Below are 11,731 nucleotides of genomic sequence, written 5' to 3' on the forward strand. Positions count from 1 at the left end.
ATATATTAGCAGCATGATTTCTTATAGCCAAATCTTGGAAACAACCAAAATGCCCATCACTTGAGGTCTGGATAAAAAAAGATGTGCTATTTTTATACACTGGAGTGCTACTCAGCTATAAAGAAAGATAAACTCAAAGCCTTTATAGGTAAGTGGATGCAACTAGAGGCCGTACTCATAAGTGGAATAAATCAGACCCACATGTGTAAATATCATATTGTCTAACTAGTGTAAGAACCCAAAGGAATAAATAAAATCTGAAAGGTATAATAGATAGAGTAAAATTGAAAGAAAATAAATTTAAGGATTAAACAATGAAAACGAGAGAAAGAGGAAAAGATAGGATAAAGGAAGGAGGGAAAACATGCAAGTATATATACAAGATGGCTGAGGTGATTGTACTCATAATTTCCATCAGTTTTTGTGAAAATAGCAGGGTTGGGTTTTTTTTTTTTGTATTTTAGGCAAGGGTCTACAGGGTATTCAGGGTCTCACTACTAGATTGGACTTGTAGTGATCTGCCTGTTTACAGCCTCCCAAGAGCTGGGATTACAGGCATGAGCCACCATGCCCAGTCTCAGTTGCCATCTTGTCTCAGCGCCCCCTGGCATCTAGCCTCTGCACCTGCTAACACATAATGTTTAGAATTTTCACCTTAACTAAATCTATATGCTAATATCTGTGATCTGAACAACTACATCAAGGATAGCAATGTGTAATACAAAACCCATGGTTGAATATCATCTTGGTCTTCTAAATGTATACCATTCCTAATATCTTATCAATTATTACACTTGCCTTAAAATAAAACAAAAAAGACAATGAAAAAAATTAAGATTTCTTGAAAGAAAGCGCCAATATTCAATTATTTCCCCAATCAAGCACAATTGTAACTGTTAATCTGAGCAACAGATTTGATGATAAAAATAGATAATATAACAACCATTGTGAATTAGCTATTCCTGTTTTGAAAATCTGTAACATATGTATTGTTGTATGTTGCTCTGTTTCTGTCTTTTTTCCTATTTGTTTTTGTTTCTATTTTTACTCTCCAAAATAAAATTAAAATTAAAAAGACTCTAGGGTGGGCCAGATAGCTCAGCAGATTAAAGTGCCTGTTTAGGCAGATGCTGGGTCTTGGGGTGTGATCCCCGGCCTCCGTGCTGGGCCCATCCCCAGGGCACGCTGAGACAGCACTTGAGATGGGCATGGTAGCGCGCTCCTGTAATCCCAGTACTTGGGAGGCCGAAAAACAAGAAGGATCACTACTAGTCTGATCTGTGTAGTGAGACCCTGTAGACCCTGTGCTAAATACATTAAAAAATAAAATAAAATAAAATAATCTGCCAATATAGACACAGAGAATGTAGACCTCCTTGATTCAAATGATAATGAAAACAGCAATGTGCATATGTATTTGACTAGTTGAAATGCTGCAAAATGGCCAAACAAACAAATGGAACTGGCCAATGTTAGAACTAGGTCCAAAGATATAGTGAGGGTCTTGGGAGGGGTGAAATGTATTACACAGGATGCCAGCACTGCTATCCAAGGTTGGAAATTATAACAGATAAAATGTTAAAAGACACTGTGAAAAATACAAGACTGAAACAAGTAAAATGTTCTGCATTCATCGATATCCTTATTCAAAAATATATTTATTATGACACCTTACCAGCTGAATTGAAAGGATTTATAGGTCTGCTGTGCTTAACAGAGATTTCTCATAGTGCAAGAGCCAGCTACCACACAGGAAGAAAACTTGATCAACAACTTCAGGGCGAAGGGAAAATAGTTGAGAGGAAACCAGAAAAGTGACTACCTCATGAAAGAAGATTTGGAAGACTATGTGAACAAAAGGGTGAAGGGCCAGGTGTGGTGGCACATATTTGTAATACCAGCACTCAGGAGGCTGATGCAGAAGGATTGCCATGAGTTGAGGTTGGCCTGGACTACATAGTGAGTCTAAGACAGCCTGAATTACTGACTGAGACCCTGTCTTAAAAAAGTAGGCATGGAGGAGGAGAGTTTTTGGTTGATAACTCATTATTGACCAGCCTGTCTGTGGGTATGGGAGTCTTGGGAGGTGGCTTGGGTGTGGGATGAGCCAAGGAGATGGATTTGATTCTTATGCTAAGTGTGAATTTGATAGGCATAGTGGACATAACAGACCTTTCTCACATTACAATATCCTGAAGCACGAGGACAAAGGGAGGGGTGGCATATCTCATGACTAGGGAATTCTCAAAGATGAATTAATTGACTTGGGCCAGTGAAATGTGACTGCAAAATGCCAGATCATGAAGAGCTCCCTGTGGCAGACACTGAAAACAAACAACAGTGTTGAAGGGATTAAGAAAGAGGATCCAAAAGAGATGACTGTGGGTAAGTAGAAAGTAACCCAAAATCAAGACTGGGCAAAAGTAGAATTTAATGTACAAAAACCAAGTGAAGGTGCTCACGGGAAATGGAAGGAGGTATTTGTTCATCATAAGTCAAAGAGTGGAGAGGTTCGTGCTGAAGACTCTGTGATAGACCCCCCTTTCCAGAAGTCAGCAAATGATATCACATCTCAGCCGGAGATAACTTTGGAGACCTAGGCTGCCCAGGACATCCACCCAGTGATGTGCATGCGGTCTCGGTGGCATCCAAACTATGCAGCGGGACTGACAAGTTCAGTGCTTCTGCCCCTGATGTGAATGACCCAGAGAGCTTCCCAGCTCTAGCTTAACTGGATGGTTCCCTGGTGGGCCCTGTTGTTCAAAGCTTTGGGCATGGTTAATTATTCTAAACAATTAAGAATTAAAACAAAACAAAACAAAAAAACACCCAAAAACTGTCATTCATACAATTCACATCTAAAGACTGAATTTTATTTGTTTTGAAAGTGAATTTCTCTCACTACACAACAGATAGGATAGTTTTGTATTTATAAATGTGTTGCTAACAGGGCTGTTTTCATAATTTTCAGAGACTGCACATTCTTCACAAATGCTTTTGTATTGCTGCTTGTATATTTGCATTTGAAAACTTGAAATATAGAAGTCAACAGTATGTACCAGTCTAAAAGCTTTCACTTCATTTGTGCTTTTTAATTAAGGGTTTAGGTCTTCCCTCAATTACAAACCAGTAACTCATTGGACATACTATTGGTTTTATTTTATTTTTTTATTTTTATTTTTATTTTAGGAAGAAGGTGGATTTACTCCATTAATCAAACACAGGGACTATACAAAATACTGTGGAATTAGATGGCTAAGGTTGAAAACATAGCAAGCCTTCAGGTTTTCCAAAATTAAATACAGACAGAACAAACTAGTATATTAATTGTACATGTTTATAATTTTTAAATGTAAGAAATAAAAGATACCTTAGTTTCTGGATATTCTTATTTTGAATTATTCTATTAGCACCTGAAAATTTAAATGTTCTTATTAATATATATTTCTTTGACTAAAACATATTTTCAAAAAGTTCAATTCACAAGTTCATTTTTACCACTTATAATCTTAACAGTATCTTAAACACTTACACATACTAGCAGCAACAGAAACTTATTTTTCATTTTATAAGAAAGTACATTCTAATTAATAATCCATAGCAATTATCTAGCCTATATTTGTACAATCAAACATATTTAATTATACACCTCTTGTTTATCCAATGCTAATTTTGTTGGCACAGATCTAATGGTGTTATCAAAACAAAGAGTCATGAGAACATACGACTCCCATGTCGACATTCTCAGACTTGTACAGTCCAAACTGACTTAAAAAGACCACTCGATCACCTTGGGACAATTCAAGTTGCTTTTCATTGCTTTTGACCAAGCAGTCTTGTGCTTGGATGGACCATTCTCTCTGGTGAGTCAGAAAAGGTCTGAAAAAGTTAAGCAGGTATCCTGGGATGATCAATAGCCAGGACTTTTAAATATCTCAGTGAAATGTAAGTAAAGGATTGTCACATGCTAAAGACTGAATAAAAACATCCTATGTGCAGCACTGGGACTAGAGCAGCAGTGAAGAGAGGCAAGGTGTATTTCAAGGGAGAGGCTGACTTTCCAGGCACCAGAGTCCTTCAATACACACATGCCGGGCGGCCCTGTGAGGAGATGAGCTCAGGGTGGTGAGCACGTCTCGGATGGCAGCTGTCACTGATGTCCTTTCTTAGGCAGAATGTTAGAAGATCTCTAAAATCTCCAACGTGGACACTCCATGATTTCCTCGTCCTAGGAGACGCGCCGCATCTCGGCGGGCGCCGCAGGCCAGGGACTCACGGCTGCCCCGCGCCCGAGCCCACCGCACCGTGCCCACGGCCCTGCCCGCGCCACGCGCGCACTCGGACAGCGCAGGCGGCAGGGCGACCCGACCGTTGCTACATACTATTGGTTTTAAAATCTGCTTTTCACTCCTGCATCAGGTCAATTAGGACATGTAAACTTTGCTTAGTAAAGTTTTATGCTGTGGGGAATACTAATTACTTTATGGATTTCAACTTAGTTCTTGTTTCATTTTGTTTTGTTTTGTTAAGTGAAGGTCTTGCTATGCAGTCCAGGCTGGCCTTAAATTCATTATGCAGTCCAGGCTGGTCTCAAACTCCAACAATCCTCCTGCCTCAGTCTCCCAAGTACTGGGATTATATCACCATGCCCATCCTTTCATTCAGTTTTAACATTTTTATTTCTGGGGGGCCCAAATGCGGTGTGGTGGCACACGGCTATAATCCTAGCACTGGGGAGGCTGACACAAGAGGATCACTATGAGTCTGAGCTGTGTAGTGAGATCCTGTATCAGTACTTGAACATATTCAAAGCACATTGGTTCATTGACCCTTGCTCCTCCACAGTTCAGTAGGTTCAAATTATACCTGGTTGAAAAGTTGAACTATGTTTACTTTAAAATGTGTGACTTTCCCATTTAGGATCATTGTACTACTAAATTCTATTGGTTTATTGACAGGAGCAGTTAATGCTTAATTTTTTAACCAATGTTACATACATACTTTCATGTGATAATCTGAACAACTACTTTGAAGACAACTATATGCATTATAAAAAACATTGTTGGGGCTAGGGAGATAGATGGCTCAGTAGAGGACATTTTCTTTTCTTTCTTTCTTTTTTTTTTTTTTTGCAGAACCAGGGATTGAACTTGGACCCTTGCACTTGCTAGGGAAGCACTTATTCCACTGAGCCATCTTCTTGGTCCCTGAGATGCCTCAGTAGAGTAAGCGCTTCCCTGGCTAGCACAAGGGCCTGAGTTCAATCCCCTCTTCCACAAAGAAAGAAAGAAAGAAAGAAAGAAAGAAAGAAAGAAAGAAAGAAAGAAAAACTGTGGAACACTTATCACCTTGATTTTTGAAGTTCTGTATTGTTTCATTTCTGTTTTTATTTATTTTCTTTTCCTTTAAAGAGAATTAAAAAAAATAAAAACAAAAAGCCTATTGGTAGAAGTTGTTTAAACTACTGTTGATAGGCTCACTGTGTCAAGTTCTGCGGGTGTGGATTTCTCCCTCTCCAGACGGGCAATTTGGCCAATTGCAATATTTAATCTTCCGTAGGCACCCTCTTCCTTCCCTACCGGCTGCTAGCTGCTGCACCCAGTGTGGTTCTGATGGACAGGCTCATCCAGAAGCGTTACTTCTGCTCTGGGCCCACCTATTCCGGCCACTATGTGGTGTTTCTCCACAAGGACTGCAAGGCATTCAGATTACATAAAACCAAATGTCATAAAAACTTTAAAAAGAGGGGCTAGGAGATAGCTCGGCAGTCTAAGTGCTGGTTTGGCAAGTGCAGAGATTGGGGTTTGATCCCTGACCCCAGAATCCCCAGCATGCCATGGAGGTCACATAAACTGGGAGTGGTGGAGCAGGCCTGTAATTCCATCGCTGGGGAGGCTGAGACAGGAGGATCGCTATGAGTCCAAGCTGCCTAGTGAGACCCTGTACCAAATAAATAATAAATAAATAAACACTTTAAAAAGAAGTACGATCTTTACAAGTTTTGGTGGATGAAAGCACTAAGGGAAGCAGTGAGCAAAGAACTGAAGGTGGATAATTCATTTGAATTTGAAAAACATATTAATGAGCCTGTCAATACCAGTGAGAATGGTGGAATAAAACTATTGATGCAAAGAAAAGAGATCAAGTAGAAGCTCCAGGCTAAATTTACAATGAGCAGGTTGAAGAAGAACACAGCACCCCAGAAAGTGCAGAACATCAAGCCAGTCAAGCATCATGTCCACCTCATCTGGGGCCCTCTGGTAGGCAAAGGAAAACAGCTGGAAGAAAAGATGATGCAGCATTTGAACAGGACGTGGACGTGGAGGTCAGTCTTGGCACCTCGCCCTTCATGCTGTTTCTGTGTGAAAATCTCTCACGGATGCCTAGAGCTTGGAGGAAACCCTTGGCCTGCTTGTCGCTGAGTCACTGCAGTGAGGCTGACTGCAGTCTTCTGGGCGCAGCTCTCTGCTCACAGCAGCAGTGGTGCTGGGTTTCCTCCCCATTGCAGCCCCCTGGTCCACGTAAGTGTGAAGACTGTGTGCGAGTGCAGAGGTGCATGGTGGACAGCAGACGACCATGCCATTTGCATGATGGCCCAGGCAGTGTTTGTGTAGACTACTTGCCAAAATTCATAAAAGCCACGCAAGAAATAAACTTTTTGCATAAAAAAAAAACCTTTCTATGCAGTAAGTTTAAGGCCTGGGCATGGATTGTGTGTGATAGATCCTCAGATCAGAAGGTACAGTTGTGGTCAGCAACACCTTAACCTTGTTCTGAAGCCGCTAAAAGGCACTGCTTAGCAAGGTAAGGTGGGATGGGATGTTAACTTTTGGAATTTGCAAAGCAGACAGCCTTACCAGGTTGGAACAGCAGAGCCATCCATAAAATGTCAGTCAAAAATTTACTGTTTAAAAGAAAAGAAAATCTCATGTTCAATAGCTCATCACCCTTATGTGAGAAGAGGCTAAAGTAGACAAATGAAGAAAAAAATAGACAAATAGAGAGAGAAAGGACCTTAGTAGCAGCCTAGTTCCTGGTGTTCTAGGTGTCTAGGGCTGCCCTAACTTTTGCATATTTCAACTGAGCTGAGTCTCCTAATAGAACTATCTTGGTGATAGGAAGAAAAAGTTCCTGTAGCGGCTTAATAAAACCCAACTGGACTCCTGCAATTGGAGCCAAAGCCAAGTGCAAGGGCTGAGAACCAGCCCTTCCTTCCCTCAGTGGAAAACACTTACAGACCTCATGCTGGTGGTCAGATTAGGAAGCTGGCCCTAAGTCAATCTCTACCTTTGTAAGGTCTCACTTTACTAATAATTATGAAGTAAAACAGTGTTTATTTTATTATTATTATTATTATTATTATTATTATTATTATTTTGTATTTTAGGGAAGAATCTACAGGGTGTTCAGGGTCTCACTACTAGATTGGACTTGTAGTGATCTGCCTGTTTACAGCCTCCCAAGAGCTGGGATTTCAGGTGCACATCACCATGCCCAGTCTCAATTGCCATCTCAGCATGCCCTGGGGGTGCGGTTGGCATGGCAGGCCTGGGGATTGAACCCCTGGCCCCTGTGATTTATTTTATTTTTGTACTAGGGATTGAACTCAAGACCTTGCACTTGCCAGGCAAATGCTTGTGCTGCAGAGCTATGTATATCCCCAGCTGAAGTAGAAGAATATTTTGCTTTCTTTTGTTTTTTTGCGGTACCAGGGATCAAATTCAGGACCTTGTGCTTGCCAGGCAGATACTCATACCACTGAGCTATCTTCCTGGCCCAAAGAGTGTTAAAAGGAACCATTTTGCTCTGCGTGAAACCACCAACAGATGTTACATGGCAGTGAGATGCAAGCTGGCCCTGGTGTCACATGTCTGTAATCCCAGCAGTGGGGAGGCCGAGGCAGGAGGATGAGTCTGTGGCCAGCCTGGGCTATATATGAGCCAAGGCCAGCCTGAACTACATGATGTGACCTGTGCCCATAAGAGGAGACACATTTGGGGCCGGGGAGATGGCTCAGTGGAATAAGCACTTCCCTGGCAAGCGCAAGAGCCTGAGTTCAATCCCCGGTTCCACCAAAAAAAAAAAAAAAAAGAGGAGACACATTAGAAACCAGATGTTGGTGAACTGAATCATCCTCTCACACTGGTCAGTGCAAAATGCGGGAATCCCTACTTTAAACCAAAACTGAGGCAAAGAGACCACCAGGCAGAGGCTGGGTGGACTTGTGCCTGAGAAATCTAAAGTATGCTTTGGCTCTCAGTTCTTCTAAGTGAAGATCTTGGCAGTTTGCAAGAAGGCTTTTTCCCTCATAGCTTGCAAGCATTTCCAGGGGATGAGGTGTTGATTTTGTGCCAGAGAGAACTTTGCAAGGGCTTAGGTCTTGTCCAAGGAAGCCTCCTAGGGATAAGGGCATGTTAGCAGAGAGAAGACATACGGAGTGTTCTCAGTTTCAATATAAGCCACCACTAGAAACACATTCACTTAAATCCACTGAAATACAGGTGGGATATCTCCAGTGTCTCACAATAAAGGCAGTCCAAAACATTTGCCAGTCTTAGAAAGTTCTGGCATCTGTCTTGACAGTGTTGGCTGCCTTAGCTACACCTTTGTCTTGAGCATACCTACTCTATACCTCTGTCCAGTCTTCTGATGCTGCTTTTGTGGGGTGAAGGTAGGCCCACCTTGCCCAGCGAAGCTCTGATTTATATCTGCATGCCTGGCATGCTTATTAATAGAACCCCCTCTCACTCTCAAAAAGGTTCCTTTTTGGAGAGTAAATTGCATGTTGATCTTCCTCTTGGAAGAACTGAAGTAGCCAGTTAGGCAAGTGCCTTAGTTACTTTTCTTTTGCTGAGAGAAAATACCTGAAACCTAAAGTTAAAGGATGAGGTTTATTATAGATCAGTTTGTAGAGGTTTCAGCTCATATTTGGCAGGCTCCAAGGCAGAGCAGGAGCGCAGAGGGGAAGGAGTGCATGGCAGGCCGTAGGCAGCAAGGCAGCAAGCAGCAAAGCAGTGAAGCATCCAGCAGTAAGTGATGAGCAGCAACAGCAGCGTCTGTTCTGACCTTTATAGCCTATCTAGGCTACCTGGCTAGCAAGTAGCTTCCACACCCAGGTCAGGGTACTATTAGTTTTAGCACTGTGCATAAGTCAATTACAACATCACATCTTTAATCCCAGTATAACACACTATAGATCCAGCTATGGGTATGGCCCAGAGTGACTTCTCAGGGCTATAAATATCTTTTAAAAGAAGGTCATGATGTCAGCTGCTGCGTGGCACCCTGTCATGAGTACAGAAGGGAAGTTGCATGTTAGGCACTTGTTCTCAGTTATGAGAAGTAAGTACAGTACAACTTCCTGAGAAACTTCTACATGCAGAGCACTGTATTCAGAGATTTTGCAGGGCCACAGGTGGGGAGATACAGTTCAGTGGTACAGTGCTTTTGTAGTGTGCAAAGGACCTGGATTCTGTCCTCAGATGCATACACATACGCACACACACGCCAAATATTTGACCCTCGTGACAATATTGTTATTCTTATTTTAAATTTGGGGATAAAGCAATTTGTGAACTGTTAAAAATTAGAGAATTGTTACAAAGTTATGCTCGCTTAACTTCAAAATGCATGGTTTTATCTATCATATCATTCACTAAGTGTTCTGGTCCAGCAAAAAGTAACACTGACAAATGATAAAGCAGAGGGGCTTCTGAAATACCCATAACTGCATGGAGCTTTGGAAGGACATTTAGATACAAACCAGAACAACTGTATTCTCATTTTTTTTTTTTCAGTTCAAATTCTGGGTTGATGCCTGTAAACTGCGCATGGCAAGTAGCTTTCTTATTAATATTTAGAACCCTCAGAAAATCACTACATGTCTGAGGTGTCTACCAGATGTAGCTGGGTTTTGGGTTTTGAGTCTACTGCAAGGTCCTATGTCTTTAATTTATTGGGGATGGGAAGTTGCTACCTATTTGGCCTGGCCCATTGCTGTTTGCACTAGCCTATGGTGTTCTTTGTGACCCTCAGGCAATCTCAGTCATAAAATATGAGGAAGAATAAATGAGTAGAACAACTATGTCACCACAGACAAAGTAGTAAGTCAGTAATAATAATGTCATTAAACACAGCCTAGAAAGCTACAAACTGTGTAACATGGTGTAAATAGCACATTGTGTCTCTGGTGTGAGAAATCAAAAGTATATAAGGACCAAGTAAATAAGGATCAAAATGTCTATTAGATATTGTAAAATAGGAAAAAATGGTTGAATGAGGAGGGAAACAATGACAAATGGAGGAGGAAAGGAAAGAGGTAAACATAAAAAAGGTGAGAAAAGGAAAAATAAAGACTCAACAGTTGGAATCATGTCAAATTAAAAAGCTTTTGCACAACAAAAGAAACCACCAACAGAGTGAAGAGACAACCCGCAATGTGGGGAGAAAATGTACCAGCTGTTAGACAAAGGACCAACACGTAGACCATATAAAGAACTTTAAAGATTAGACTCCCTGAGGTCTAGTGTGGCACATGCTGGCAGGCAGGGACCAGAGCCCCAAGTGGTTCACGTTGACAGGTGGGGACCAGTGGCCTAGCGTGGTTACCACTGGCATGCAGGGTCCAGTGACATGGAAAAGTCTGAAGCAGCATGTCTTAGTTATTTTTTACTCATTGCTGGGACAAATACCCGACACTCAAAACGAAGGAAGGAAAGGTGTATTTGTTCACAGTTGTGGAGGTTTCAGTTCATACTGGCTCCAAAGCAAAAGGCAGCAGTTCATGGCAGCAGAAAACAATGAAGAGCAGAGGAGGAGCAGCAGCTGTGGCGGCGTCCATCAAGCCTCTCTCTTCCTTCTGTGCTAACTGGGAAGACCAGCGCTCCACGGCAAAGATCGTTCTGAAGTGGCCTGGCTGCAAAGATGAAGCACCTCCAAAGGCTTGGACTTCTCCAAGGAAGCAGGGCAGAGGGGCAAGAAGCCTTTCTTAACTTCTTTATAAACCAATCGTGCCCCAGTGCCGGCCCAATCGTGCTATAGGGTGGAACCAATTGCACTGGTCCAATAGCACCCCAGGGTGGAACTAATCGTGCCCCAGGTTGGGCCCTTCCCGCGTGCAGGGCGGGGACTCCTTGCCTGGAGCTGCCAGAGCGGATTCAGCCAAGTTGACACACTGTATCAACTACCACACAACGAGAGAGACTATGTGCCAGAAGTTGGTCAGGGAGGTGAATGGACAGTGTGCAGCTGCCCATGGACCCGTGGGGATGATGGGACAAAAGAGACTCAGTTTTCTAACTCCATTTTATTTTATTTCTGTATTTTAGGGAAGGGACTAACTCCATTTTATAAGTCACTTAAACTTTAGGTGAATTCACTCCTCATCTCCTTCCCTGTAGTTAACCATAAAACCCACAAAGGAGAGCAAATCACTAACCTAAGGAGCAAATAGTTAAAACAAATTGTAAATAAACTAAAATTTAACCACACTAACAAACCCTGGGAAATGTAAACTTTGTGACATTTTGGTAAAATTCCAAAATGAAATAATGTGGTTACCATGGTTATTTGTAAAAGTATAAAAACCTACCACAAAATTCTCCAGTGGTTGATATTTGTCATCCTGCCCTCAATAAACGCCTTGTTTGTTCTTATTCTTGGTCTCTTGTGAGTGTTAGCTCACTGAATTTTGCTGCAAGATTTTATTTTATTTTATTTTATTTTTAATTTA

At 41.7% G+C, this 11,731-nt stretch overlaps 1 pseudogene; it reads left to right on the top strand.

The window, feature by feature from the left end:
* Window positions 1–1,575: 1,575 nt before the first annotated feature.
* Window positions 1,576–2,731, top strand: LOC101587148 (annotated as a pseudogene).
* The last annotated feature ends 9,000 nt before the right edge of the window (window positions 2,732–11,731 follow it).

The sequence above is a fragment of the Octodon degus genome, unplaced genomic scaffold (assembly GCF_000260255.1).
Source record: "Octodon degus isolate 3935 unplaced genomic scaffold, OctDeg1.0 scaffold00030, whole genome shotgun sequence".
Classification (NCBI taxonomy): domain Eukaryota; kingdom Metazoa; phylum Chordata; class Mammalia; order Rodentia; family Octodontidae; genus Octodon; species Octodon degus.